The sequence below is a fragment of the Hypanus sabinus genome, chromosome 10, assembly GCF_030144855.1.
Source record: "Hypanus sabinus isolate sHypSab1 chromosome 10, sHypSab1.hap1, whole genome shotgun sequence".
NCBI classification, from domain to species: Eukaryota; Metazoa; Chordata; class Chondrichthyes; order Myliobatiformes; family Dasyatidae; genus Hypanus; species Hypanus sabinus.
This window is the reverse complement of record NC_082715.1, coordinates 156,924,103-156,948,508: the sequence shown is the minus strand read 5'-3', so window position 1 is coordinate 156,948,508 and position 24,406 is coordinate 156,924,103. Positions and strand designations below refer to the sequence as shown.

General features: G+C 55.4%; 1 protein-coding gene across 1 annotated transcript in view; it reads left to right on the top strand.

Moving 5' to 3' along the window:
- LOC132401264 (glutathione hydrolase 5 proenzyme-like) overlaps positions 1-24,406 on the top strand; it is a 195,785-nt gene that overhangs the window by 84,444 nt on the left and 86,935 nt on the right. The gene's annotated exons all lie outside the window — the stretch shown is intronic.

Below are 24,406 nucleotides of genomic sequence, written 5' to 3'. Positions count from 1 at the left end.
CGTCTTCAAACACTAAACCCCTCCCATACACTGTCCAGACTCCGCAAACCCCTCCCATACACTGTTCTGACTCCCCAAACCCCTCCCATACACTGTCCTGAATCCCCAAACCCCTCCCATACACTGTCCTGAATCCCCAAACCCCTCCCATACAATGTCCTGACTCCCCAAACCCCTCCCATAAACTGTCCTGAATCCCCAAACCCCTCCCATACACTGTCCTGACTCCCCAAACCCCTCCCATAAACTGTCCTGAATCCCCAAACACCTCCCATACACTGTCCTGACTCCCCAAACCCCTCCCATACACTGACCTGAATCCCCAAACCCCTCCCATACACTGTCCTGACTCCCCAAACCCCTCCCATACACTGTCCTGAATCCCCAAACCCCTCCCATACACTATCCTGACTCCCCAAACCCCTCCCATACACTGTCCTGACTCCCCAAACCCCTCCCATACACTGTCCTGACTCCCCAAACCCCTCCCATAAACTGTCCTGAATCCCCAAACCCCTCCCATACACAGTCCTGACTCCCCAAACCCCTCCCATAAACTGTCCTGAATCCCCAAACCCCTCCCATACACTGTCCTGACTCCCCAAACCCCTCCCATACACTGACCTGAATCCCCAAACCCCTCCCATACACTGTCCTGACTACCCAAACCCCTCCCATACACTGTCCTGAATCCCCAAACCCCTCCCATACACTGTCCTGAATCCCCAAACCCCTCCCATACACTGTCCTGACTCCCCAAACTCGTCCCATACACTGTCCTGAATCCCCAAACCCCTCCCATACACTGACCTGAATCCCCAAACCCCTCCCATACACTGTCCTGAATCCCCAAACCCCTCCCATACACTATCCTGAATCCCGAAACCCCTCCCATACACTGTCCTGAATCCCGAAACCCCTCCCATACACTGTCCTGACTCCCCAAACCCCTCCCATACACTGTCCTGACTCCCCAAACCCATCCCATACACTGTCCTGAATCCCCAAACCCCTCCCATACACTGACCTGAATCCCCAAACCCCTCCCATACACTGTCCTGAATCCCCAAACCCCTCCCATACACTGACCTGAATCCCCAAACCCCTCCCATACACTGTCCTGACTACCCAAACCCCTCCCATACACTGTCCTGAATCCCCAAACCCCTCCCATACACTGTCCTGAATCCCCAAACCCCTCCCATACACTGTCCTGACTCCCCAAACCCCTCCCATACACTGTCCTGACTCCCGAAACCCCTCCCATACACTGTCCTGACTCCCCAAACCCCTCCCATACACTGTCCTGACTCCCCAAACCCCTCCCATACACTGTCCTGAATCCCCAAACCCCTCCCATACACTGTCCTGAGTCCCCAAACGCCTCCTATACACTGTCCTGAATCCCCAAACCCCTCCCATACACTGTCCTGAATCCCGAAACCCCTCCCATACACTATCCTGACTCCCCAAACCCCTCCCATACACTGTCCTGAATCCCGAAACCCCTCCCATACACTGACCTGAATCCCCAAACCCCTCCCATACACTATCCTGAATCCCCAAACCCCTCCCATACACTGTCCTGAATCTCCAAACCCCTCCCATACGCTGTCCTGAATCCCCAAACCCCTCCCATACGCTGTCCTGAATCCCCAAACCCCTCCCATACACTGTCCTGAATCCCCAAACCCCTCCCATACACTGACCTGAATCCCCAAACCCCTCCCATACACTGTCCTGACTACCCAAACCCCTCCCATACACTGTCCTGAATCCCCAAACCCCTCCCATACACTGTCCTGAATCCCCAAACCCCTCCCATACACTGTCCTGACTCCCCAAACCCCTCCCATACACTGTCCTGACTCCCGAAACCCCTCCCATACACTGTCCTGACTCCCCAAACCCCTCCCATACACTGTCCTGACTCCCCAAACCCCTCCCATACACTGTCCTGAATCCCCAAACCCCTCCCATACACTGTCCTGAGTCCCCAAACGCCTCCCATACACTGTCCTGAATCCCCAAACCCCTCCCATACACTGTCCTGAATCCCGAAACCCCTCCCATACACTGACCTGAATCCCCAAACCCCTCCCATACACTATCCTGAATCCCCAAACCCCTCCCATACACTGTCCTGACTCCCCAAACCCCTCCCATACACTGTCCTGAATCCCGAAACCCCTCCCATACACTGACCTGAATCCCCAAACCCCTCCCATACACTATCCTGAATCCCCAAACCCCTCCCATACACTGTCCTGAATCCCCAAACCCCTCCCATACGCTGTCCTGAATCCCCAAACCCCTCCCATACACTGACCTGAATCCCCAAACTCCTCCCATACACTGACCTGAATCCCCAAACCCCTCCCATACACTGTCCTGAATCCCCAAACCCCTCCCATACACTGACCTGAATCCCCAAACCCCTCCCATACACTGTCCTGAATCCCCAAACCCCTCCCATACACTGACCTGAATCCCCAAACCCCTCCCATACACTGTCCTGAATCCCCAAACCCCTCCCAGACACTGTCCTGAATCCCCAAACCCCTCCCATACACTGTCCTGACTCCCCAAACCCCTCCCATACACTGTCCTGAATCCCCAAGCCCCTCCCATACACTGTCCTGAATCCCCAAACCCCTCCCATACACTGTCCTGACTCCCCAAACCCCTCCCATGCACTATCCTGACTCCCCAAACCCCTCCCAAACACTGACCTGACTCCCCAAACCCCTCCCATACACTGTCCTGAATCCCCAAGCCCCTCCCATACACTGTCCTGAATCCCCAAACCCCTCCCATACACTGTCCTGACTCCCCAAACCCCTCCCATGCACTATCCTGACTCCCCAAACCCCTCCCAAACACTGACCTGAATCCCCAAACCACTCCCATACACTGACCTGAATCCCCAAACCCCTCCCATACACTGACCTGAATCCCCAAACCCCTCCCATACACTGACCTGAATCCCCAAACTCCTCCCATACACTGACCTGAATCCCCAAACCCCTCCCATACACTGTCCTGAATCCCCAAACCCCTCCCATACACTGACCTGAATCCCCAAACCCCTCCCATACACTGTCCTGAATCCCCAAACCCCTCCCATACACTGACCTGAATCCCCAAACCCCTCCCATACACTGTCCTGAATCCCCAAACCCCTCCCAGACACTGTCCTGAATCCCCAAACCCCTCCCATACACTGTCCTGACTCCCCAAACCCCTCCCATACACTGTCCTGAATCCCCAAGCCCCTCCCATACACTGTCCTGAATCCCCAAACCCCTCCCATACACTGTCCTGACTCCCCAAACCCCTCCCATGCACTATCCTGACTCCCCAAACCCCTCCCAAACACTGACCTGACTCCCCAAACCCCTCCCATACACTGTCCTGAATCCCCAAGCCCCTCCCATACACTGTCCTGAATCCCCAAACCCCTTCCATACACTGTCCTGACTCCCCAAACCCCTCCCATGCACTATCCTGACTCCCCAAACCCCTCCCAAACACTGACCTGAATCCCCAAACCACTCCCATACACTGACCTGAATCCCCAAACCCCTCCCATACACTGACCTGAATCCCCAAACCCCTCCCATACACTGTCCTGAATCCCCAAACCCCTCCCATACACTGTCCTGAATCCCCAAACCCCTCCCATACACTATCCTGACTCCCCAAACCCCTCCCATACAGTCCTGACTCCCCAAACCCCTCCCATACACTGTCCTGAATCCCCAAACCCCTCCCATACACTGTCCTGAATCCCCAAACCCCTCCAATACACTGTCCTGAATCCCCAAACCCCTCCAATACACTGTCCTGACTCCCCAAACCCCTCCCATACACTGTCCTGAATCCCCAAACCCCTCCCATACACTGTCCTGACTCCCCAAACCCCTCCCATACACTGTCCTGAATCCCCAAACCCCTCCCATACACTGTCCTGAATCCCCAAACCCCTCCCATACACTGTCCTGACTCCCCAAACCCCTCCCATACACTGTCCTGAATCCCCAAACCCCTCCCATACACTGTCCTGAATCCCCATACCCCTCCCATACACTGACCTGAATCCCCAAACCCCTCCCATACACTGTCCTGAATCCCCAAACCCCTCCATACACTGTCCTGACTCCCCAAACCCCTCCCATACACTGACCTGAATCCCCAAACCCCTCCCATACACTGTCCTGAATCCCCAAACCCCTCCCAGACACTGTCCTGAATCCCCAAACCCCTCCCATACACTGTCCTGACTCCCCAAACCCCTCCCATACACTGTCCTGAATCCCCAAGCCCCTCCCATACACTGTCCTGAATCCCCAAACCCCTCCCATACACTGTCCTGACTCCCCAAACCCCTCCCATGCACTATCCTGACTCCCCAAACCCCTCCCAAACACTGACCTGAATCCCCAAACCACTCCCATACACTGACCTGAATCCCCAAACCCCTCCCATACACTGACCTGAATCCCCAAACCCCTCCCATACACTGTCCTGAATCACCAAACCCCTCCCATACACTGTCCTGAATCCCCAAACCCCTCCCATACACTGTCCTGAATCCCCAAACCCCTCCCATACACTATCCTGACTCCCCAAACCCCTCCTATACAGTCCTGAATCCCCAAACCCCTCCCATACACTGTCCTGAATCCCCAAACCCCTCCCATACACTGTCCTGAATCCCCAAACCCCTCCAATACACTGTCCAGAATCCCCAAACCCCTCCAATACACTGTCCTGACTCCCCAAACCCCTCCCATACACTGTCCTGAATCCCCAAACCCCTCCCATACACTGTCCTGAATCCCCAAACCCCTCCCATACACTGTCCTGACTCCCCAAACCCCTCCCATACACTGTCCTGAATCCCCAAACCCCTCCCATGCACAGTCCTGAATCCCCATACCCCTCCCATACACTGACCTGAATCCCCAAACCCCTCCCATACACTGTCCTGACTCCCCAAACCCCTCCCATACACTGTCCTGAATCCCCAAACCCCTCCATACACTGTCCTGACTCCCCAAACCCCTCCCATACACTGTCCTGAATCCCCAACCCCCTCCCATACACTGGTCCTGAATCCCCAAACCCCTCCAATACACTGTCCTGACTCCCCAAACCCCTCCCATACACTGTCCTGAATCCCCAAACCCCTCCCTTACACTGTCCTGACTCCCCAAACCCCTCCCATACACTGTCCTGAATCCCCAAACCCCTCCCATACACTGTCCTGAATCCCCAAACCCCTCCCATACACTGTCCTGAATCCCGAAACCCCTCCCATACACTGTCCTGACTCCCCAAACCCCTCCCATACACTGTCCTGACTCCCCAAACCCCTCCCATACACTGTCCTGAATCCCCAAACCCCTCCCATACACTGTCCTGAATCCCCAAACCCCTCCCAAACACTGTCCTGACTCCCCAAACCCCTCCCATACACTGTGCTGAATCCCGAAACCCCTCCCATACACTGTCCTGAATCCCCAAACCCCTCCCATACACTGTCCTGAATCCCGAAACCCCTCCCATACACTGTCCTGACTCCCCAAAACCCTCCCATACACTGACCTGACTCCCCAAACCCCTCCCATACACTGACCTGAATCCCCAAACCCCTCACATACACTGTCCTGAATCCCCAAACCCCTCCCATACACTGTCCTGAATCCCCAAACCCCTCCCATACACTGTCCTGACTCCCCAAACCCCTCCCATACACTGTCCTGACTCCCCAAACCCCTCCCATACACTATCCTGAATCCCCAATCCCCTCCCATACACTGTCCTGAATCCCCAAACCCCTCTCATACACTGTCCTGACTCCCCAAACCCCTCCCATACACTGTCCTGAATCCCCAAACCCCTCCCATACACTGTCCTGAATCCCCAAACCCCTCCCATACACTGTCCTGAATCCCCAAACCCCTCCCATACACCGTCCTGACTCCCCAAACCCCTCCCATACACCGTCCTGACTCCCCAAACCCCTCCCATACACTATCCTGACTCCCCAAACCCCTCCCAGACACTGTCCTGAATCCCCAAACCCCTCCCATACACTGTCCTGACTCCCCAAACCCCTCCCATACACTGTCCTGAATCCCCAAGCCCCTCCCATACACTGTCCTGAATCCCCAAACCCCTCCCATACACTGTCCTGACTCCCCAAACCCCTCCCATGCACTATCCTGACTCCCCAAACCCCTCCCAAACACTGACCTGACTCCCCAAACCCCTCCCATACACTGTCCTGAATCCCCAAGCCCCTCCCATACACTGTCCTGACTCCCCAAACCCCTCCTATACACTGTCCTGAATCCCCAAACCCCTCCCATACACTGTCCTGACTCCCCAAACCCCTCCCATGCACTATCCTGACTCCCCAAACCCCTCCCAAACACTGACCTGAATCCCCAAACGACTCCCATACACTGACCTGAATCCCCAAACCCCTCCCATACACTGACCTGAATCCCCAAACCCCTCCCATACACTGTCCTGAATCCCCAAACCCCTCCCATACACTGTCCTGAATCCCCAAACCCCTCCCATACACTATCCTGACTCCCCAAACCCCTCCCATACAGTCCTGACTCCCCAAACCCCTCCCATACACTGTCCTGAATCCCCAAACCCCTCCCATACACTGTCCTGAATCCCCAAACCCCTCCAATACACTGTCCTGAATCCCCAAACCCCTCCAATACACTGTCCTGACTCCCCAAACCCCTCCCATACACTGTCCTGAATCCCCAAACCCCTCCCATACACTGTCCTGACTCCCCAAACCCCTCCCATACACTGTCCTGAATCCCCAAACCCCTCCCATACACTGTCCTGAATCCCCAAACCCCTCCCATACACTGTCCTGACTCCCCAAACCCCTCCCATACACTGTCCTGAATCCCCAAACCCCTCCCATACACTGTCCTGAATCCCCATACCCCTCCCATACACTGACCTGAATCCCCAAACCCCTCCCATACACTGTCCTGACTCCCCAAACCCCTCCCATACACTGTCCTGAATCCCCAAACCCCTCCATACACTGTCCTGACTCCCCAAACCCCTCCCATACACTGACCTGAATCCCCAAACCCCTCCCATACACTGTCCTGAATCCCCAAACCCCTCCCAGACACTGTCCTGAATCCCCAAACCCCTCCCATACACTGTCCTGACTCCCCAAACCCCTCCCATACACTGTCCTGAATCCCCAAGCCCCTCCCATACACTGTCCTGAATCCCCAAACCCCTCCCATACACTGTCCTGACTCCCCAAACCCCTCACATGCACTATCCTGACTCCCCAAACCCCTCCCAAACACTGACCTGAATCCCCAAACCACTCCCATACACTGACCTGAATCCCCAAACCCCTCCCATACACTGACCTGAATCCCCAAACCCCTCCCATACACTGTCCTGAATCACCAAACCACTCCCATACACTGTCCTGAATCCCCAAACCCCTCCCATACACTGTCCTGAATCCCCAAACCCCTCCCATACACTATCCTGACTCCCCAAACCCCTCCTATACAGTCCTGAATCCCCAAACCCCTCCCATACACTGTCCTGAATCCCCAAACCCCTCCCATACACTGTCCTGAATCCCCAAACCCCTCCAATACACTGTCCTGAATCCCCAAACCCCTCCAATACACTGTCCTGACTCCCCAAACCCCTCCCATACACTGTCCTGAATCCCCAAACCCCTCCCATACACTGTCCTGAATCCCCAAACCCCTCCCATACACTGTCCTGACTCCCCAAACCCCTCCCATACACTGTCCTGAATCCCCAAACCCCTCCCATACACTGTCCTGAATCCCCATACCCCTCCCATACACTGACCTGAATCCCCAAACCCCTCCCATACACTGTCCTGACTCCCCAAACCCCTCCCATACACTGTCCTGAATCCCCAAACCCCTCCATACACTGTCCTGACTCCCCAAACCCCTCCCATACACTGTCCTGACTCCCCAAACCCCTCCCATACACTATCCTGAATCCCCAATCCCCTCCCATACACTGTCCTGAATCCCCAAACCCCTCTCATACACTGTCCTGACTCCCCAAACCCCTCCCATACACTGTCCTGAATCCCCAAACCCCTCCCATACACTGTCCTGAATCCCCAAACCCCTCCCATACACTGTCCTGAATCCCCAAACCCCTCCCATACACCGTCCTGACTCCCCAAACCCCTCCCATACACCGTCCTGACTCCCCAAACCCCTCCCATACACTATCCTGACTCCCCAAACCCCTCCCAGACACTGTCCTGAATCCCCAAAACCCTCCCATACACTGTCCTGACTCCCCAAACCCCTCCCATACACTGTCCTGAATCCCCAAACCCCTACCATACACTATCCTGAATCCCCAATCCCCTCCCATACACTGTCCTGACTCCCCAAACCCCTCCCATACACTGTCCTGAATCCCCAAACCCCTCCCATACACTGTCCTGAATCCCCAAACCCCTCCCATACACTGTCCTGAATCCCCAAACCCCTCCCATACACTGTCCTGAATCGCCAAACCCCTCCCATACACTGTCCTGACTCCCCAAACCCCTCCCATACACTGTCCTGACTCCCCAAACCCCTCCCATACACTATCCTGAATCCCCAATCCCATCCCATACACTGTCCTGACTCCCGAAACCCCTCCCATACACTGTCCTGACTCCCCAAACCCCTCCCATACACTGTCCTGAATCCCCAAACCCCTCCCATACACTGTCCTGACTCCCCAAACCCCTCCCATACACTGTCCTGAATCCCCAAACCCCTCCCATACACTGACCTGAATCCCAAAACCCCTCCCATACACTGTCCTGAATCCCCAAACCCCTCCCATACACTGTCCTGACTCCCCAAACCCCTCCCATACACTGTCCTGAATCCCGAAACCCCTCCCATACACTGTCCTGACTCCCCAAACCCCTCCCATACACTGTCCTGAATCCCCAAACCCCTCCCATACACTGTCCTGAATCCCCAAACCCCTCCCATACACTGTCCTGACTCCCCAAACCCCTCCCATACACTGTGCTGAATCCCGAAACCCCTCCCATACACTGTCCTGAATCCCCAAACCCCTCCCATACACTGTCCTAAATCCCGAAACCCCTCCCATACACTGTCCTGACTCCCCAAACCCCTCCCATACACTGACCTGACTCCCCAAACCCCTCCCATACACTGACCTGAATCCCCAAACCCCTCCCATACACTGTCCTGAATCCCCAAACCCCTCCCATACACTGTCCTGAATCCCCAAACCCCTCCCATACACTGTCCTGAATCCCCAAACCCCTCCCATACACTGTCCTGACTCCCCAAACCCCTCCCATACACTGTCCTGACTCCCCAAACCCCTCCCATACACTATCCTGAATCCCCAAACCCATCCCCTACACTGTCCTGACTCCCGAAACCCCTCCCATACACTGTCCTGACTCCCCAAACCCCTCCCATACACTGTCCTGAATCCCCAAACCCCTCCCATACACTGTCCTGACTCCCCAAACCCCTCCCATGGACTGTACTGACTCCCCAAACCCCTCCCATACACTGTCCTGACTCCCCAAACCCCTCCCATACACTGTCCTGACTCCCCAAACCCCTCCCATACACTGTCCTGAATCCCCAAACCCCTCCCATACACTGACCTGAATCCCAAAACCCCTCCCATACACTGTCCTGAATCCCCAAACCCCTCACATACACTGTCCTGACTCCCCAAACCCCTCCCATACACTGTCCTGAATCCCGAAACCCCTCCCATACACTGTCCTGACTCCCCAAACCCCTCCCATACACTGTCCTGAATCCCCAAACCCCTCCCATACACTGTCCTGAATCCCCAAACCCCTCCCATACACTGTCCTGACTCCCCAAACCCCTCCCATACACTGTGCTGAATCCCGAAACCCCTCCCATACACTGTCCTGAATCCCCAAACCCCTCCCATACACTGTCCTGAATCCCGAAACCCCTCCCATACACTGTCCTGACTCCCCAAACCCCTCCCATACACTGACCTGACTCCCCAAACCCCTCCCATACACTGACCTGAATCCCCAAACCCCTCCCATACACTGTCCTGAATCCCCAAACCCCTCCCATACACTGTCCTGAATCCCCAAACCCCTCCCATACACTGTCCTAAATCCCCAAACCCCTCCCATACACTGTCCTGACTCCCCAAATCCCTCCCATACACTGTCCTGACTACCCAAACCCCTCCCATACACTATCCTGAATCCCCAATCCCCTCCCATACACTGTCCTGAATCCCCAAGCCCCTCCCATACACTGTCCTGAATCCCCAAACCCCTCCCATACACTGTCCTGAATCCCCAAACCCCTCCCATACACTGTCCTGAATCCCCAAACCCCTCCCATACACTGACTCCCCAAACCCCTCCCATACACTGTCCTGACTCCCCAAACCCCTCCCATACACTGTCCTGACTCCCCAAACCCATCCCATACACTGTCCTGAATCCCCAAACCCATCCCATACACTGTCCTGAATCCCCAAACCCCTCCCATACACTGTCCTGAATCCCCAAACCCCTCCCATACACTGTCCTGAATCCCCAAACCCCTCCCATACACTGTCCTGACTCCCCAAACCCCTCCCATACACTATCCTGAATCCCCAAACCCCTCCCATACACTGTCCTGACTCCCCAAAACCCTCCCATACACTGTCCTGAATCCCCAAACCCCTCCCATACACTGACCTGAATCCCCAAACCCCTCCCATACACTGTCCTGAATCCCCAAAACCCCTCCCATACACCGTCCTGAATCCCCAAACCCCTCCCATACACTGTCCTGAATCCCGAAACCCCTCCCATACACTGTCCTGAATCCCCAAAGCCCTCCCATACACTGTCCTGACTCCCCAAAGCCCTCCCATACACTGTCCTGAATCCCCAAACCCCTCCCATACACTGTCCTGAATCCCCAAACCCCTCCCATACACTGTTCTGACTCCCCAAACCCCTCCCATACACTGTCCTGACTCCCCAAACCCCTCCCATACACTGTCCTGACTCCCCAAACCCTTCCATACACTGTTCTGACTCCCCAAACCCCTCCCATACACTGTCCTGACTCCCCAAACCCTCCCATACACTGTTCTGACTCCCCAAACCCCTCCCATGCACTGTCCTGAATCCCCAAACCCCTCCCATACACTGTCCTGACTCCCCAAACCCTCCCATACACTGTTCTGACTCCCCAAACCCCTCCCATACACTGTCCTGACTCCCCAAACCCTCCCATACACTGTTCTGACTCCCCAAACCCCTCCCATACACTGTCCTGACTCCCCAAATCCCTCCCATACACTGTCCTGACTACCCAAACCCCTCCCATACACTATCCTGAATCCCCAATCCCCTCCCATACACTGTCCTGAATCCCCAAACCCCTCCCATACACTGTGCTGAATCCCCAAACCCCTCCCATACACTGTCCTGAATCCCCAAACCCCTCCCATACACTGTCCTGAATCCCCAAACCCCTCCCATACACTGTCCTGACTCCCCAAACCCCTCCCATACACTGTCCTGACTCCCGAAACCCCTCCCATAAACTGTCCTGACTCCCCAAACCCATCCCATACACTGTCCTGAATCCCCAAACCCATCCCATACACTGTCCTGAATCCCCAAACCCCTCCCATACACTGTCCTGAATCCCCAAACCCCTCCCATACACTGTCCTGAATCCCCAAACCCCTCCCATACACTGTCCTGACTCCCCAAACCCCTCCCATACACTATCCTGAATCCCCAAACCCCTCCCATACACTGTCCTGACTCCCCAAACCCCTCCCATACACTGTCCTGAATCCCCAAACCCCTCCCATACACTGTCCTGACTCCCCAAACCCCTCCCATACACTATCCTGAATCCCCAAACCCCTCCCATACACTGTCCTGACTCCCCAAAACCCTCCCATACACTGTCCTGAATCCCCAAACCCCTCCCATACACTGACCTGAATCCCCAAACCCCTCCCATACACTGTCCTGAATCCCCAAAACCCCTCCCATACACCGTCCTGAATCCCCAAACCCCTCCCATACACTGTCCTGAATCCCCAAACCCCTCCCATACACTGTCCTGAATCCCCAAAGCCCTCCCATACACTGTCCTGACTCCCCAAAGCCCTCCCATACACTGTCCTGAATCCCCAAACCCCTCCCATACACTGTCCTGAATCCCCAAACCCCTCCCATACACTGTCCTGACTCCCCAAACCCCTCCCATACACTGTCCTGACTCCCCAAACCCCTCCCATACACTGTCCTGACTCCCCAAACCCTTCCATACACTGTTCTGACTCCCCAAACCCCTCCCATACACTGTCCTGACTCCCCAAACCCTCCCATACACTGTTCTGACTCCCCAAACCCCTCCCATACACTGTCCTGAATCCCCAAACCCCTCCCATACACTGTCCTGACTCCCCAAACCCTCCCATACACTGTTCTGACTCCCCAAACCCCTCCCATACACTGTCCTGACTCCCCAAACCCTCCCATACACTGTTCTGACTCCCCAAACCCCTCCCATACACTGTCCTGACTCCCCAAATCCCTCCCATACACTGTCCTGACTACCCAAACCCCTCCCATACACTATCCTGAATCCCCAATCCCCTCCCATACACTGTCCTGAATCCCCAAACCCCTCCCATACACTGTCCTGAATCCCCAAACCCCTCCCATACACTGTCCTGACTCCCCAAACCCCTCCCATACACTGTCCTGACTCCCCAAACCCCTCCCATACACTATCCTGAATCCCCAAACCCATCCCATACACTGTCCTGACTCCCGAAACCCCTCCCATACACTGTCCTGACTCCCCAAACCCCTCCCATACACTGTCCTGAATCCCCAAACCCCTCCCATACACTGTCCTGACTCCCCAAACCCCTCCCATGGACTGTACTGACTCCCCAAACCCCTCCCATACACTGTCCTGACTCCCCAAACCCCTCCCATACACTGTCCTGACTCCCCAAACCCCTCCCATACACTGTCCTGAATCCCCAAACCCCTCCCATACACTGACCTGAATCCCAAAACCCCTCCCATACACTGTCCTGAATCCCCAAGCCCCTCACATACACTGTCCTGACTCCCCAAACCCCTCCCATACACTGTCCTGAATCCCGAAACCCCTCCCATACACTGTCCTGACTCCCCAAACCCCTCCCATACACTGTCCTGAATCCCCAAACCCCTCCCATACACTGTCCTGAATCCCCAAACCCCTCCCATACACTGTCCTGACTCCCCAAACCCCTCCCATACACTGTGCTGAATCCCGAAACCCCTCCCATACACTGTCCTGAATCCCCAAACCCCTCCCATACACTGTCCTGAATCCCGAAACCCCTCCCATACACTGTCCTGACTCCCCAAACCCCTCCCATACACTGACCTGACTCCCCAAACCCCTCCCATACACTGACCTGAATCCCCAAACCCCTCCCATACACTGTCCTGAATCCCCAAACCCCTCCCATACACTGTCCTGAATCCCCAAACCCCTCCCATACACTGTCCTAAATCCCCAAACCCCTCCCATACACTGTCCTGACTCCCCAAATCCCTCCCATACACTGTCCTGACTACCCAAACCCCTCCCATACACTATCCTGAATCCCCAATCCCCTCCCATACACTGTCCTGAATCCCCAAACCCCTCCCATACACTGTCCTGAATCCCCAAACCCCTCCCATAGACTGTCCTGAATCCCCAAACCCCTCCCATACACTGTCCTGAATCCCCAAACCCCTCCCATACACTGTCCTGACTCCCCAAACCCCTCCCATACACTGTCCTGACTCCCCAAACCCCTCCCATACACTGTCCTGACTCCCCAAACCCATCCCATACACTGTCCTGAATCCCCAAACCCATCCCATACACTGTCCTGAATCCCCAAACCCCTCCCATACACTGTCCTGAATCCCCAAACCCCTCCCATACACTGTCCTGAATCCCCAAACCCCTCCCATACACTGTCCTGACTCCCCAAACCCCTCCCATACACTATCCTGAATCCCCAAACCTCTCCCATACACTGTCCTGACTCCCCAAAACCCTCCCATACACTGTCCTGAATCCCCAAACCCCTCCCATACACTGACCTGAATCCCCAAACCCCTCCCATACACTGTCCTGAATCCCCAAAACCCCTCCCATACACCGTCCTGAATCCCCAAACCCCTCCCATACACTGTCCTGAATCCCGAAACCCCTCCCATACACTGTCCTGAATCCCCAAAGCCCTCCCATACACTGTCCTGACTCCCCAAAGCCCTCCCATACACTGTCCTGAATCTCCAAACCCCTCCCATACACTGTCCTGAATCCCCAAACCCCTCCCATACACTGTTCTGACTCCCCAAACCCCTCCCATACACTGTCCTGACTCCCCAAACCCATCCCATACACTGTCCTGACTCCCCAAACCCTTCCATACACTGTTCTGACTCCCCAAACCCCTCCCATACACTGTCCTGACTCCCCAAACCCTCCCATACACTGTTCTGACTCCCCAAACCCCTCCCATACACTGTCCTGAATCCCCAAACCCCTCCCATACACTGTCCTGACTCCCCAAACCCTCCCATACACTGTTCTGACTCCCCAAACCCCTCCCATACACTGTCCTGACTCCCCAAACCCTCCCATACACTGTTCTGACTCCCCAAACCCCTCCCATACACTGCCCTGACTCCCCAAATCCCTCCCATACACTGTCCTGACTACCCAAACCCCTCCCATACACTATCCTGAATCCCCAATCCCCTCCCATACACTGTCCTGAATCCCCAAACCCCTCCCATACACTGTGCTGAATCCCCAAACCCCTCCCATACACTGTCCTGAATCCCCAAACCCCTCCCATACACTGTCCTGAATCCCCAAACCCCTCCCATACACTGTCCTGACTCCCCAAACCCCTCCCATACACTGTCCTGACTCCCCAAACCCCTCCCATACACTGTCCTGACTCCACAAACCCATCCCATACACTGTCCTGAATCCCCAAACCCATCCCATACACTGTCCTGAATCCCCAAACCCCTCCCATACACTGTCCTGAATCCCCAAACCCCTCCCATACACTGTCCTGAATCCCCAAACCCCTCCCATACACTGTCCTGACTCCCCAAACCCCTCCCATACACTATCCTGAATCCCCAAACCCCTCCCATACACTGTCCTGACTCCCCAAACCCCTCCCATACACTGTCCTGAATCCCCAAACCCCTCCCATACACTGTCCTGACTCCCCAAACCCCTCCCATACACTATCCTGAATCCCCAAACCCCTCCCATACACTGTCCTGACTCCCCAAAACCCTCCCATACACTGTCCTGAATCCCCAAACCCCTCCCATACACTGACCTGAATCCCCAAACCCCTCCCATACACTGTCCTGAATCCCCAAAACCCCTCCCATACACCGTCCTGAATCCCCAAACCCCTCCCATACACTGTCCTGAATCCCCAAACCCCTCCCATACACTGTCCTGAATCCCCAAAGCCCTCCCATACACTGTCCTGACTCCCCAAAGCCCTCCCATACACTGTCCTGAATCCCCAAACCCCTCCCATACACTGTCCTGAATCCCCAAACCCCTCCCATACACTGTCCTGACTCCCCAAACCCCTCCCATACACTGTCCTGACTCCCCAAACCCCTCCCATACACTGTCCTGACTCCCCAAACCCTTCCATACACTGTTCTGACTCCCCAAACCCCTCCCATACACTGTCCTGACTCCCCAAACCCTCCCATACACTGTTCTGACTCCCCAAACCCCTCCCATACACTGTCCTGAATCCCCAAACCCCTCCCATACACTGTCCTGACTCCCCAAACCCTCCCATACACTGTTCTGACTCCCCAAACCCCTCCCATACACTGTCCTGACTCCCCAAACCCTCCCATACACTGTTCTGACTCCCCAAACCCCTCCCATACACTGTCCTGACTCCCCAAATCCCTCCCATACACTGTCCTGACTACCCAAACCCCTCCCATACACTATCCTGAATCCCCAATCCCCTCCCATACACTGTCCTGAATCCCCAAACCCCTCCCATACACTGTCCTGAATCCCCAAACCCCTCCCATACACTGTCCTGACTCCCCAAACCCCTCCCATACACTGTCCTGACTCCCCAAACCCCTCCCATACACTATCCTGAATCCCCAAACCCATCCCATACACTGTCCTGACTCCCGAAACCCCTCCCATACACTGTCCTGACTCCCCAAACCCCTCCCATACACTGTCCTGAATCCCCAAACCCCTCCCATACACTGTCCTGACTCCCCAAACCCCTCCCATGGACTGTACTGACTCCCCAAACCCCTCCCATACACTGTCCTGACTCCCCAAACCCCTCCCATACACTGTCCTGACTCCCCAAACCCCTCCCATACACTGTCCTGAATCCCCAAACCCCTCCCATACACTGACCTGAATCCCAAAACCCCTCCCATACACTGTCCTGAATCCCCAAACCCCTCACATACACTGTCCTGACTCCCCAAACCCCTCCCATACACTGTCCTGAATCCCGAAACCCCTCCCATACACTGTCCTGACTCCCCAAACCCCTCCCATACACTGTCCTGAATCCCCAAACCCCTCCCATACACTGTCCTGAATCCCCAAACCCCTCCCATACACTGTCCTGACTCCCCAAACCCCTCCCATACACTGTGCTGAATCCCGAAACCCCTCCCATACACTGTCCTGAATCCCCAAACCCCTCCCATACACTGTCCTGAATCCCGAAACCCCTCCCATACACTGTCCTGACTCCCCAAACCCCTCCCATACACTGACCTGACTCCCCAAACCCCTCCCATACACTGACCTGAATCCCCAAACCCCTCCCATACACTGTCCTGAATCCCCAAACCCCTCCCATACACTGTCCTGAATCCCCAAACCCCTCCCATACACTGTCCTGACTCCCCAAACCCCTCCCATACACTGTCCTGACTCCCCAAACCCCTCCCATACACTGTCCTGACTCCCCAAACCCATCCCATACACTGTCCTGAATCCCCAAACCCATCCCATACACTGTCCTGAATCCCCAAACCCCTCCCATACACTGTCCTGAATCCCCAAACCCCTCCCATACACTGTCCTGAATCCCCAAACCCCTCCCATACACTGTCCTGACTCCCCAAACCCCTCCCATACACTATCCTGAATCCCCAAACCTCTCCCATACACTGTCCTGACTCCCCAAAACCCTCCCATACACTGTCCTGAATCCCCAAACCCCTCCCATACACTGACCTGAATCCCCAAACCCCTCCCATACACTGTCCTGAATCCCCAAAACCCCTCCCATACACCGTCCTGAATCCCCAAACCCCTCCCATACACTGTCCTGAATCCCGAAACCCCTCCCATACACTGTCCTGAATCCCCAAAGCCCTCCCATACACTGTCCTGACTCCCCAAAGCCCTCCCATACACTGTCCTGAATCTCCAAACCCCTCCCATACACTGTCCTGAATCCCCAAACGCCTCCCATACACTGTTCTGACTCCCCAAACCCCTCCCATACACTGTCCTGACTCCCCAAACCCATCCCATACACTGTCCTGACTCCCCAAACCCTTCCATACACTGTTCTGACTCCCCAAACCCCTCCCATACACTGTCCTGACTCCCCAAACCCTCCCATACACTGTTCTGACTCCCCAAACCCCTCCCATACACTGTCCTGAATCCCCAAACCCCTCCCATACACTGTCCTGACTCCCCAAACCCTCCCATACACTGTTCTGACTCCCCAAACCCCTCCCATACACTGTCCTGACTCCCCAAACCCTCCCATACACTGTTCTGACTCCCCAAACCCCTCCCATACACTGTCCTGACTCCCCAAATCCCTCCCATACACTGTCCTGACTACCCAAACCCCTCCCATACACTATCCTGAATCCCCAATCCCCTCCCATACACTGTCCTGAATCCCCAAACCCCTCCCATACACTGTGCTGAATCCCCAAACCCCTCCCATACACTGTCCTGAATCCCCAAACCCCTCCCATACACTGTCCTGAATCCCCAAACCCCTCCCATACACTGTCCTGACTCCCCAAACCCCTCCCATACACTGTCCTGACTCCCCAAACCCCTCCCATACACTGTCCTGACTCCCCAAACCCATCCCATACACTGTCCTGAATCCCCAAACCCATCCCATACACTGTCCTGAATCCCCAAACCCCTCCCATACACTGTCCTGAATCCCCAAACCCCTCCCATACACTGTCCTGAATCCCCAAACCCCTCCCATACACTGTCCTGACTCCCCAAACCCCTCCCATACACTATCCTGAATCCCCAAACCCCTCCCATACACTGTCCTGACTCCCCAAACCCCTCCCATACACTGTCCTGAATCCCCAAACCCCTCCCATACACTGTCCTGACTCCCCAAACCCCTCCCATACACTATCCTGAATCCCCAAACCCCTCCCATACACTATCCTGACTCCCCAAAACCCTCCCATACACTGTCCTGAATCCCCAAACCCCTCCCATACACTGACCTGAATCCCCAAACCCCTCCCATACACTGTCCTGAATCCCCAAAACCCCTCCCATACACCGTCCTGAATCCCCAAACCCCTCCCATACACTGTCCTGAATCCCCAAACCCCTCCCATACACTGTCCTGAATCCCCAAACCCCTCCCATACACTGTCCTGACTCCCCAAACCCTCCCATACACTGTTCTGACTCCCCAAACCCCTCCCATACACTGTCCTGACTCCCCAAACCCTCCCATACACTGTTCTGACTCCCCAAACCCCTCCCATACACTGTCCTGACTCCCCAAATCCCTCCCATACACTGTCCTGACTACCCAAACCCCTCCCATACACTATCCTGAATCCCCAATCCCCTCCCATACACTATCCTGAATCCCCAAACCCCTCCCATACACTGTCCTGACTCCCCAAACCCCTCCCATACACTGTCCTGACTCCCCAAACCCCTCCCATACACTGTCCTGACTCCCCAAACCCTTCCATACACTGTTCTGAATCCCCAAACCCCTCCCATACACTGTCCTGACTCCCCAAACCCTCCCATACACTGTTCTGACTCCCCAAACCCCTCCCATACACTGTCCTGAATCCCCAAACCCCTCCCATACACTGACCTGAATCCCCAAACCCCTCCCATACACTGTTCTGAATCCCCAAACCCCTCCCATACACTGTCCTGACTCCCCAAACCCTCCCATACACTGTTCTGACTCCCCAAACCCCTCCCATACACTGTCCTGAATCCCCAAACCCCTCCCATACACTGACCTGAATCCCCAAACCCCTCCCATACACTGTCCTGAATCCCCAAACCCCTCCCATACACTGTCCTGACTCCCCAAACCCCTCCCATACACTGTCCTGACTCCCCAAACCCTCCCATACACTGTTCTGACTCCCCAAACCCCTCCCATACACTGTCCTGACTCCCCAAACCCTCCCATACACTGTTCTGACTCCCCAAACCCCTCCCATACACTGTCCTGACTCCCCAAACCCCTCCCATACACTATCCTGACTCCCCAAACCACTCCCATACACTGTCCTGACTCCCCAAACCCTCCCATACACTGTTCTGACTCCCCAAACCCCTCCCATACACTGTCCTGACTCCCCAAACCCTCCCATACACTGTTCTGACTCCCCAAACCCCTCCCATACACTGTCCTGACTCCCCAAATCCCTCCCATACACTGTCCTGACTACCCAAACCCCTCCCATACACTATCCTGAATCCCCAATCCCCTCCCATACACTGTCCTGAATCCCCAAACCCCTCCCATACACTGTCCTGACTCCCCAAACCCCTCCCATACACTGTCCTGACTCCCCAAACCCCTCCCATACACTGTCCTGAATCCCCAAACCCCTCCCATACACTGTCCTGACTCCCCAAACCCCTCCCATGGACTGTACTGACTCCCCAAACCCCTCCCATACACTGTCCTGACTCCCCAAACCCCTCCCATACACTGTCCTGACTCCCCAAACCCCTCCCATACACTGTCCTGAATCCCCAAACCCCTCCCATACACTGACCTGAATCCCAAAACCCCTCCCATACACTGTCCTGAATCCCCAAACCCCTCACATACACTGTCCTGACTCCCCAAACCCCTCCCATACACTGTCCTGAATCCCGAAACCCCTCCCATACACTGTCCTGACTCCCCAAACCCCTCCCATACACTGTCCTGAATCCCCAAACCCCTCCCATACACTGTCCTGAATCCCCAAACCCCTCCCATACACTGTCCTGACTCCCCAAACCCCTCCCATACACTGTGCTGAATCCCGAAACCCCTCCCATACACTGTCCTGAATCCCCAAACCCCTCCCATACACTGACCTGACTCCCCAAACCCCTCCCATACACTGACCTGAATCCCCAAACCCCTCCCATACACTGTCCTGAATCCCCAAACCCCTCCCATACACTGTACTGAATCCCCAAACCCCTCCCATACACTGTCCTAAATCCCCAAACCCCTCCCATACACTGTCCTGACTCCCCAAATCCCTCCCATACACTGTCCTGACTACCCAAACCCCTCCCATACACTATCCTGAATCCCCAATCCCCTCCCATACACTGTCCTGAATCCCCAAACCCCTCCCATACACTGTCCTGAATCCCCAAACCCCTCCCATACACTGTCCTGAATCCCCAAACCCCTCCCATACACTGTCCTGAATCCCCAAACCCCTCCCATACACTGTCCTGACTCCCCAAACCCCTCCCATACACTGTCCTGACTCCCCAAACCCCTCCCATACACTGTCCTGACTCCCCAAACCCATCCCATACACTGTCCTGAATCCCCAAACCCATCCCATACACTGTCCTGAATCCCCAAACCCCTCCCATACACTGTCCTGAATCCCCAAACCCCTCCCATACACTGTCCTGAATCCCCAAACCCCTCCCATACACTGTCCTGACTCCCCAAACCCCTCCCATACACTATCCTGAATCCCCAAACCTCTCCCATACACTGTCCTGACTCCCCAAAACCCTCCCATACACTGTCCTGAATCCCCAAACCCCTCCCATATACTGACCTGAATCCCCAAACCCCTCCCATACACTGTCCTGAATCCCCAAAACCCCTCCCATACACCGTCCTGAATCCCCAAACCCCTCCCATACACTGTCCTGAATCCCGAAACCCCTCCCATACACTGTCCTGAATCCCCAAAGCCCTCCCATACACTGTCCTGACTCCCCAAAGCCCTCCCATACACTGTCCTGAATCCCCAAACCCCTCCCATACACTGTCCTGAATCCCCAAACCCCTCCCATACACTGTTCTGACTCCCCAAACCCCTCCCATACACTGTCCTGACTCCCCAAACCCATCCCATACACTGTCCTGACTCCCCAAACCCTTCCATACACTGTTCTGACTCCCCAAACCCCTCCCATACACTGTCCTGACTCCCCAAACCCTCCCATACACTGTTCTGACTCCCCAAACCCCTCCCATACACTGTCCTGAATCCCCAAACCCCTCCCATACACTGTCCTGACTCCCCAAACCCTCCCATACACTGTTCTGACTCCCCAAACCCCTCCCATACACTGTCCTGACTCCCCAAACCCTCCCATACACTGTTCTGACTCCCCAAACCCCTCCCATACACTGTCCTGACTCCCCAAATCCCTCCCATACACTGTCCTGACTACCCAAACCCCTCCCATACACTATCCTGAATCCCCAATCCCCTCCCATACACTGTCCTGAATCCCCAAACCCCTCCCATACACTGTGCTGAATCCCCAAACCCCTCCCATACACTGTCCTGAATCCCCAAACCCCTCCCATACACTGTCCTGAATCCCCAAACCCCTCCCATACACTGTCCTGACTCCCCAAACCCCTCCCATACACTGTCCTGACTCCCCAAACCCCTCCCATACACTGTCCTGACTCCCCAAACCCATCCCATACACTGTCCTGAATCCCCAAACCCATCCCATACACTGTCCTGAATCCCCAAACCCCTCCCATACACTGTCCTGAATCCCCAAACCCCTCCCATACACTGTCCTGAATCCCCAAACCCCTCCCATACACTGTCCTGACTCCCCAAACCCCTCCCATACACTATCCTGAATCCCCAAACCCCTCCCATACACTGTCCTGACTCCCCAAACCCCTCCCATACACTGTCCTGAATCCCCAAACCCCTCCCATACACTGTCCTGACTCCCCAAACCCCTCCCATACACTATCCTGAATCCCCAAACCCCTCCCATACACTATCCTGACTCCCCAAAACCCTCCCATACACTGTCCTGAATCCCCAAACCCCTCCCATACACTGACCTGAATCCCCAAACCCCTCCCATACACTGTCCTGAATCCCCAAAACCCCTCCCATACACCGTCCTGAATCCCCAAACCCCTCCCATACACTGTCCTGAATCCCCAAACCCCTCCCATACACTGTCCTGAATCCCCAAAGCCCTCCCATACACTGTCCTGACTCCCCAAAGCCCTCCCATACACTGTCCTGAATCCCCAAACCCCTCCCATACACTGTCCTGAATCCCCAAACCCCTCCCATACACTGTCCTGACTCCCCAAACCCCTCCCATCCACTGTCCTGACTCCCCAAACCCCTCCCATACACTGTCCTGACTCCCCAAACCCTTCCATACACTGTTCTGACTCCCCAAACCCCTCCCATACACTGTCCTGACTCCCCAAACCCTCCCATACACTGTTCTGACTCCCCAAACCCCTCCCATACACTGTCCTGAATCCCCAAACCCCTCCCATACACTGTCCTGACTCCCCAAACCCTCCCATACACTGTTCTGACTCCCCAAACCCCTCCCATACACTGTCCTGACTCCCCAAACCCTCCCATACACTGTTCTGACTCCCCAAACCCCTCCCATACACTGTCCTGACTCCCCAAATCCCTCCCATACACTGTCCTGACTACCCAAACCCCTCCCATACACTATCCTGAATCCCCAATCCCCTCCCATACACTGTCCTGAATCCCCAAACCCCTCCCATACACTGTCCTGAATCCCCAAACCCCTCCCATACACTGTCCTGAATCCCCAAACCCCTCCCATACACTGTCCTGAATCCCCAAACCCCTCCCATACACTGTCCTGACTCCCCAAACCCCTCCCATACACTGTCCTGACTCCCCAAACCCCTCCCATACACTGTCCTGACTCCCCAAACCCATCCCATACACTGTCCTGAATCCCCAAACCCATCCCATACACTGTCCTGAATCCCCAAACCCCTCCCATACACTGTCCTGAATCCCCAAACCCCTCCCATACACTGTCCTGAATCCCCAAACCCCTCCCATACACTGTCCTGACTCCCCAAACCCCTCCCATACACTATCCTGAATCCCCAAACCCCTCCCATACACTGTCCTGACTCCCCAAAACCCTCCCATACACTGTCCTGAATCCCCAAACCCCTCCCATACACTGACCTGAATCCCCAAACCCCTCCCATACACTGTCCTGAATCCCCAAAACCCCTCCCATACACCGTCCTGAATCCCCAAACCCCTCCCATACACTGTCCTGAATCCCGAAACCCCTCCCATACACTGTCCTGAATCCCCAAAGCCCTCCCATACACTGTCCTGACTCCCCAAAGCCCTCCCATACACTGTCCTGAATCCCCAAACCCCTCCCATACACTGTCCTGAATCCCCAAACCCCTCCCATACACTGTCCTGACTCCCCAAACCCCTCCCATACACTGTACTGACTCCCCAAACCCCTCCCATACACTGTCCTGACTCCCCAAACCCTTCCATACACTGTTCTGACTCCCCAAACCCCTCCCATACACTGTCCTGACTCCCCAAACCCTCCCATACACTGTTCTGACTCCCCAAACCCCTCCCATACACTGTCCTGAATCCCCAAACCCCTCCCATACACTGTCCTGACTCCCCAAACCCTCCCATACACTGTTCTGACTCCCCAAACCCCTCCCATACACTGTCCTGACTCCCCAAACCCTCCCATACACTGTTCTGACTCCCCAAACCCCTCCCATACACTGTCCTGAATCCCCAAACCCCTCCCATACACTGTCCTGAATCCCCAAACCCCTCCCATACACTGTCCTGAATCCCCAAACCCATCCCATACACTGACCTGAATCCCCAAACCCCACCCATACACTGACCTGAATCCCCAAACCCCTCCCA